Genomic DNA, 8,997 nt, shown 5'->3' on the forward strand with positions numbered 1-8,997 from the left:
TTTTTCTGGACTTGTTTTCTGATCATTAGAAGACAGATGTGCACACACACATTTAGAAAGCAAACACGCACCTTAAAAATTTACTTTCCTAGGCTCTTAGAGTTACTTTCAGGAGGGAACAGCAAGCTCAGTGCCTGTCGTTTAAAGCATAAATGTTAAAAAGCCTTCCTATCAGAGCTGCCAATTTGAGTCTACATTCAGTGTAATTTTTACTTTATACCCTGTTTTTAAGACGTTCAGGAGAATCTCCAAAAAGATCAAGTTTCCAAATATCTAAAAGCATATAATTTACATGAGCATACTGAGAAGCTGAAGTATGTAAGTCTTACAAATAACATCTCATCCTATATCCTGCATTCTTGAGCCCACTTTCTGACCTGAAAACAGGCATTCTTTCACAAAGAGGAGACGAGACGTTGATAGCGTCTGACCCCACCAAAAATAAGTGTGCATGTGTGTCTTTACTGAAGAGGGAAAGATCCTAAAATCCTTAAGAAAATTAATTTTGGGAGGGAATGGAAGTAGATTAAACAATATCACATGATTGTCCTGTCATTTAAATACAAAGCAGAGATAAACTCTAATAAAGAAAGTCAATGACCTAGATTATTCTGTGGGAAAATCCAAGGCACTCTGAAATTCACATTTGTCTTCCTTCTAGCATTGCTGGTCTGTGTCACAAGCCAAAGCAACTACTCCAGATTAAAAAGATCAGAAATTAACTTTAGGCTCCTAATCTTCAGATTTCAATTTTTATCAAGAAAATTATTATACTTCCTTCTATCATCTTAAAAAACTTTCATTACCTATGGGAGCAGAAACAACAAAGGCCCTAGAACTTCTGAAGGAAAAACTGTAATTCAAGAATGAGAGATCATTTCATAACCTGCTGCCCCTACTCCCCCAATCTAATTTTATCACACACATGCAAAAGGACAGTATCAAGGAAGGAATCACAAACTTTAACAAAATACCAAGGAAAAATGACAAATGAGCAAAGATCTTGCTGGCAACAACTTAGATAAAATTTGAAAAGGTAACTGCAGTGTTAAAAAAAAAAAAAAGAATCAGCTTTTCCTATTATTCATATGGTAACTTTGAATGCCAAAATGGGCTCAAAAACAAAAAGATTAAGTCCACAGAACAGTCCGACCTTTTAGTCACTCTATATCCTTAACCTGGTCAGTTGACCCAAGATCTGGGCCTCCCATTCCTGCTGGGCCCACAGAAAATCCCCACCTGGCCCTGTATGGGATGCTTCACTAATAAACAACATTTAATTTTTATTTAATACTTTGTCAGAAACAGACATAGGCACTGACCCATGAGGCAGTCATGGTCTCAGGTTCTAGTAAAACAGACATGCATTCAAAGCCTACCTTTTCATGTGACTTCAGACAGCATACTCAGCACCTCTAAATGTTAGGTTCCCTTATGTATGAAATGGACTAATCACTAATCATCAGAGAAACGAAAATCAAAACCACAGCGAGATGTCATCTCACACTTGTCAGAATGGCTATCATCAAATAGACAAGTGTTGGTGAGGATGTGGGGAAGAGGGAGTCCTCGTGCACTGTAGATGGGAGTGTAAACTGGTGCAGCCATTGTGGAAAACAGTATGGAGGTTCCTCAAAAAATTAAAAGTACAACTATCATATGATTCAGCAATTCCACTTCTGGGTATTTATCTGAGGAAAAGGAAAACACTAACTTGAAAAGGTATCTGCTCCATGTTCACTGCAGCTCCATGTTCTGCTCCATGTTCACTGCAGCATTAATTATAATAACCAAGGCAGGGAAACATCCTAAGTGTCCATGATAGATGAATGGGTAAAGAAAATGTGGTGTGTGTGTACACACATACACATACACACACACACAAAATGGAATATTATTCAGTACTGAAAAAAGAAGGAAACCCTGCCATTTGCGACAACATGAATGGGCATTAAGACAGAGAAAGACAAATACCATATGATCTCACTTATATGTGAAATCTAAAACAAAACAAAACACCAAACTCAAATGCAGAGAACATACCGGTGGTTGTTAGGGGGTTGGGGGTAGTGAAATGGGTGAAGGGAGTCAAAAGTATAAACTTCCAGTTATGAAATAAATAAGTCCTGGGAATGTAATGTACTGTATGGTGACCACTAACAATAATATACAGTATTGTATACAGAAGACCCTTGAACAACATGGGTTTGAACTGTGAGAGTCCACTTCACTTGGATTTTTTTCCCAATAAATACATACTACAGTATTACAGATCCACAGTTGGTTGAATTCAAGCATGTGGAACCTCAGATATGGGAAGGGGAGGGTGCACTGTCAAGTTATATGCAGATTTTCAACAGCACAAAGGGTCGGCGCCCCTAATGCCCAAGTTGTCTAACTATATATACATATATCCAACGATTATGTTGTATATCTGAAACTAATATAATGTTATATATAAATTATATCTCAATAAAAAAGAGATGCAATCCACTAAAAACTCAATGCATGTGTTCTACATCTTTAAGAAGCTATTACATGTTTCATTCAGAAAACATGAATTCATAAACTCTACAATGGCAAAGACAAAGTCCCAAACAAACACGTTTTACCACTGGCACCTCTTGCTTTCTCTGTATGTGGAACGCCTGGCCACCAAATGATTAGACTTTTTTTTTCCAATGTGAAAACAAGCACCATGAAAATAAAAACCACCCAAATGCCCTTCAGTTGGCGAATGTGCAAACAAATTAGTCTATCCATGCAATGGAATACTACTCAGCAATTACAAAGGAATGAACCACTGACACCTACAACAACGAAGATGGCTCTCCATTATGACGAGTGAAAGAATCCAGACACTACCCCACCCCCCAAGATAGCACATACTCTAAGATTCCATTTAGATAACGTCCTAGGAAATGCAAACTTATCTAGAGTGACAGAAAACAGATAGGTGGTTGCCTGGAAGAAAGAGGCCAGAGGGATTACAAAAGGGCAAGAGGAAATTTCTGGGCGTGATGGGTATGTTCATTATCTTGACTGGCGTGTTGGTTTCATGGCTGTATACGCATAAAACACACCAAATTATACACTTTAAACATGTGCAATTTACTGTATGACAACCATACCTCAATAAAGCTGTTGAAAAAGGGAAAAAGACCATTTAAAAGAAAAACTAACACATCTTCCTGGCTTGGTGTATTGTCTTTAAACCACCCTCTTTTCCAAACAGGTATATGTCCTGAAAAGTTATGAAACTACAATACCTTTCCCCTTAAGTGATCTGCATGCATGAACAAAACCTTAATAATCCAAAGACTTAAATATAACAATAGCTAATTAATATTTACATAGCTGTGACTATGTGCCAGGCACTATTTTAAGCATTTTTCTTACATTAACTTATCTGACCCTCATACCAGCACTATTTTAGAGATGAGGAAACTGAAGCACAGAAGGGTTAAGTAATCAGCTCAAGGTCACACAGCTGGTAGCTGGAGGAGCTAGGATTTGAACCCAGAGAGTCTGGCTCTAGAGTTCGTTTCTGTACCCACTGTGCTTACTGGCATATACAATATAAGAAACAGTATAGGAAAATCAGAAGCAATGAATATTGCACTTGCAAAATACTCTTCTTCCTCACATTCACAGAATATAAATATCCACTACATTTTGTAGCATACACAAGACTAAATAAAACACAACAGGACCTTCATTCTTCTTTTCCCAATTAATAGATGGAGGAAGGAGAGACAGAAAAGCTGGACAACTTGCTTAGGACACAGAATAAATGGCAAGTTGATTAGTTGGTCAAACCAACTAGGAAGTTGGTTTACCACATTCCCAGTCCAACTCTCTTCACTGTCTTCAAATTCCTAATAATTTTAAGTAAATCTGTAAGGGAGAAAAACCGAACATACAGCAACGTGGAAAATGTAAAAGTCATTTGCTATTTCTCAAATACCTTACTAGTTCCTGAATTCCATCCACAGGATCACAACCTCTGACTGATACTGGCCTGGAGTCTTTTTTTAAAGCGCCCCACATGATTTTCATGAGCAGCCAAAGTTGAGAAACCCCAAGACATCTTAGATTTAGAGTTCTCATTTTAAAAAGACAGATGAAAGCAAGGGGCCAAAGCAGCTTTGGTAAACTACGGCCCCAAGTTTTCCAAGTTGATATTGAACTACTGAATACCTGTAGGATTTTGAGTTCAACTTTAAATAAATTTAAAATATGCACAAAGTACATGAGATATTATCACAGCAAAAGTTACATAACAATACACGGGACTGGCATTCTCAACCTTTTAGAATGCTAAATTGGCATCTTGACATCAAGGTGATGGATAAAAGCACAGAAAAAACGTGCCATATGTCCACTGCATTTAAAGCATGGAATAAACTGACCATATATTGTTTCAGAAGCACAAGTTGAAAAGAGACAGTCTTTGTCTTTAGACCATGCAGGAATCAATGGTCTCTGAACTTAAGGTGCACTTCGTAGGGAAGATTCTTACTCAGTGGGCCTGGAGATGGAGTCAGACTGTGTTTCTAACAAGCTGCCAGGTGATGCGGATGCGGCTGATAGATAGACCACACCTGGAGCAACAAGGCCTTAAGTAACTTCAATATTGGCTGTAAAATTAGCCAGTTGGCCTACAAATGTAGTTATGTCTAAGATCCAAGAAATAACTGGCAATACGACTTATTCCTAGTCCGGGGGAAAATAAAAGGAGGGGAATAGAGGAAGGAGCAAGTGAATACTTGTTATTTGTTTGTATAGCGTAGCAGGACTAAGAACCATAGAATACTGTTACTTGCCCCGACCCAGTAGCTGTCAAGGTGACAGAATGTAAGCCCCATGAGATAAAGGGGTTTTATTTTAATGTACACAGAATCATCACGGCCTAGTACACACTAGGTACTCAACAAATGTACTGAATAAGTGAATGAATAAGTATATACAAACACAATCTATATTTATGTCACAACCCAAAAAATGTCTGGGAAGGGGAATCTATCAGTACATATAGATGTTTAATACAAATACCTGGCCCACTCACTGTACTCCATTTTGTCCCCCCCTCAAAAAAAAAAGAATTTTCCAAACCAACATTTCCACTGTCAAGCCCAGGCTTCCCGCACCCTTATGTTTTGTTTTGTTTTAAAATTTATTTATTTAATTACCCTTATGTTTAAAACAATGGAGAGAGGTGGAAGCACAGGGAGAAGGATTCAGAAAAGGTTCACTAATCAAAGGAAAAAACCAGAGTGGGAGAGGAGATGGGCAAACAGTTTAGTTCAAGGAAAGGAATATCTTAGGTTGTCAGCATTTCCAAGTTCTTACCTATGATGGTGAGAGGGTTTGGGTTCGGGCTTTTATTTGTTTTGTTACTGTCCAGAGTAACTGGTGAAGTAGTACCTGGCTGTACAGCAGGCTCTCAAGCCAACCTTTAGAAGCTTGGGAATTCGCGTTTCCTGCTTACTTCCCGCTTCCCCGGGCTCCCGGCGCGTAGAGGAACTCTGCCACCGCCCAAACACAAGATGACCTGAGCTACTTCACTATGGATTTGAAGCCACAACCAGGATTTAAGATGGCGGCGAAATACTAAGCGAGCGGCCCGGGAAGCGCGCGGAACTTGCCCAAAAGAAAAATGGCCTCCAAGCAGGATCTCGCGGTTTTCAACGAGAGCCCAAAACAAAAATGGCGGCAAAAGACAACTACGTAGGGGCCGAGAACGAAGTGAACATGATTGGTCCGTGAAGAATCAGTTACCCACTGTGTTAGACAGCAGGGGTGATCGAGAGAAAAATAAAACGCAGTGTTCCTGTAGTACAGAGTGCTTCTTCTTCTTTTTTTTAAAAAATATCTTTATTGGAGTATAATTGTTTTACAATGGTGTGTTAGTTTATGCTTTATAACAAAGTGAATCAGCTATACATATACATATATCCCCTTATCTCCTCCGTCTTGCGTCACCCTCCCACCCTCCCTATCCCACCCCTCTAGGTGGTCACAAAGCACCAAGCTGATCTCCCTGTGCCATGCGGCTGCTTCCCACTAGCTATCTATTTTACACTTGGTAGTATATATAAGTCCACGCCACTCTCTCACTTCGCCCCAGCTTACCCTTCCCCCTCCCCGTGTCCTCAAGTCCATTCACAGAGTGCTTCTAGACCCCGTAATATTACTAGCACAAGGATGGAAAAAGTCTCCCCAATCTTTGAAGGGGAAGATTATAGAAAACACAGGTTGGAAAGTAGAGGTGACTTTCACAATGCCGGATAAATTTTAAAATAGCCAGGAACATAATTTCTCCCACAATTCTTTTGAATAGTACAGGGGAATACAATTTTTGTCCTCGAACGAAAAACCAGGATGGGGACGTAGTGCGCAAATTATCTAATTGGTGAAGGGCACAGAAACAGAGGACTTCTGAACTCCCCGTAGGCCCCTAGACGGCGGACTAAGGGCAGAAGCTGTTAATTGAGCGCCACCAGCTCGCACTGCGCATGACCGCTCTCCAACACGATCCACAGAAATGGTCGCTGTTGAGTCCTTTTCTCCAGGTTTTCCAGGCAGCCATAAAGGAAGGCGGGGAGTTGGCGATGAGCAACAAAATCCGTCGCTCTGTGATTGGTCAAATGAAGGAGGCCCGAGAGCCGCCGAGAACAGTCGATCACTTTTTCTTTCAATAAGTGCCTCCCAAGCGCGCGCCAGAAGGAAGATACCGTGCCTTAACAAGTGCATTTGATCTGTTATTTAAGTTTTCCAGTTTCAATAACTTGCTGAGATTGACACTGAATAAGCTCCGCCCCCTGTTCTTTCCGATTCCAGCCACCGCGTTCTCGGCTGAGAACATCACGAAAACCCGGAGAAGAGAAATCCGAGTGGGACCGGCGCCAACCACAGAGCTGCGCGTGCTCCGTCTCCAAGCTCGGGGCTCGAGTTGCCAGGACTGGTTGCTGCGGTTGCGTGGTGCTCGGCTTCAGGGGCCTGCGGGCGGCGGCTGACGGGGCGGCGCAGCGGCGGGTGCGCAGGTGAGAGTGACGGGGTCGCAGGTGGAAAAGCCGGCGCTCTACCCGGCCGAAGAGAGGAGTGGGGGGCTTGTGGGCGCCTCCTCCCCGCTCGGAAAGGTCACTGGTGTCACTGAAGGATATTTGGGGGCGGGGAATAGGAGGAGGCTGGTTCCTTAGAAAGCTGAAGATCTACCTTTAAAACAGCTGTTGGCAGTGAATCCTTGCTGCAGGAAGGAATGTAGATGGCGAGGAGGTGTTCCAGTGGTGTAGGTAGAGTTCCAGGTATAGACCCTTCTCCCTCTCCCATCTGCGCGGCACCATAAAGTAGAAGGAAAAGGTGTCCCAGTGAAAGCACCAGTTGCACCTGCGCTGCCACCTGTGTATGTCTGGGAGGTGAGAGCCACCCTCTGACGTGGAACTGGATGTCAGAACTCTGTACAGCGTGGTAGTACCAACTCTGAAAGCAAAAGCAGGATTCGGGGCTTTGAAATCTTTTTGAGAGGGAGACCTCCTGAAGTCATATACATCTTCCTCCCAAATTGGACCATCCACAAATCCTGTTGCTGTTTCAGAGGCTCTCTGTACCTGCAGTTTTTCCTTCATTAACGTCATCAGTTTATATTCGTATTTGTCACACTGTGCTGAGTTAGCAGATACAGCAGTGACCAAGACAGGCATGGTCCCTGACCACATGGAGCTTATATTCAATGATGGAAGGGGAAACAATAAACAAGCACATTGATAAATGAACAAGATGTTTCCAGATTGTCCTAGATTGGGTTCCCTGGGGAGCAGACTCTAAGGAGATTTGTGGGCAGGACATTTATTAGGGAGGACTTTTTGGATCTTACCAAGGAAGAAAGGAAGCAGGATTGGGTGGATAGAAAAAGGTGAGCTGTAGTGTAGTCCCAAGGAGGGTCTCCACCAGTCTCACAGGAACTCCGGTGCTGGGTTGGGCCTCATAGTTGGCCCAAGTTGGATGAACCGCCAGGCCTTTGTACCACTGCAGTGACGAGTCATTGGATACCCATTGCCCTGGAAGGAGGGCATAACTTCAACTCTCTTCATCCAGTCAGTCCTGTCTCAGCACTACCAGGAGCTTTAGTCAAACAGGACTCTCCGGAAGTGCCTGTTTTTATATATGATTTGTATTGAAGATATTGTACGTACAGTAATAATAATCACTACCATGCATTGAATACTTCTCACGTATTAGACACTAGACTAAGCAATAAATGCATAGATATATACTTAGAAATCCTCATTATATAGCCCCATGTTACAGACTATGAAATTGAGGCAGGAAAGAAGTAATTTGCCTAAGATTGTAACTTGTGCGGGAGGTTAGAATTTGATTTCCATCGGTACTCAAAGCTTCATCACACTAGGACTCTCATGTTTAATCACTGGCAACTTTAACTTCATTAACTGTTATCAGAGAAATAAATATGAAACTCTCACCCTGTCTTTGCTATTTTGCTCTGTCCTTGAGTTTTCCGGTTTCCTTCATGATTAGCATTCCTGGCCCTCACTTTAGGAGCCTGAGTGTTATCTTTTCTATAACATCCTGGAATCTGATTACAGATCTACCCTACTCTAATCTAAATAGCCCCGAAGTCCTCAGAACCTCTTTCTTGAGAATCTGGGGGTTTTATTCACATCTGGACTAACTGAAACTGCCTATAGTTTATGGACCCACTTGCCTTAGTCATTCCAGACCTCTCTTTCTACACTCAAGGTTGACACCAGTAATGTTTTTTTTCACCTTTTGAAATAATCAAAATAATAGCTAACAGTCACAGGGTCCAGTCTGAGTGCCAGGTATTGTGATAACTGCACAACAGCCTTGTGATGGATGTCAATATTATTCTCATTTTATGGGTGATGGGACTGAGGCATTGTGAGGTTAAGTGACTCATTCAAGGTCACAGCCAGGTGCAAAGTGGTAAGGCAGAGATGGAAAGCCCAGGCA

The sequence above is a fragment of the Phocoena phocoena genome, chromosome 15 (assembly GCF_963924675.1).
Source record: "Phocoena phocoena chromosome 15, mPhoPho1.1, whole genome shotgun sequence".
Taxonomy (NCBI): domain Eukaryota; kingdom Metazoa; phylum Chordata; class Mammalia; order Artiodactyla; family Phocoenidae; genus Phocoena; species Phocoena phocoena.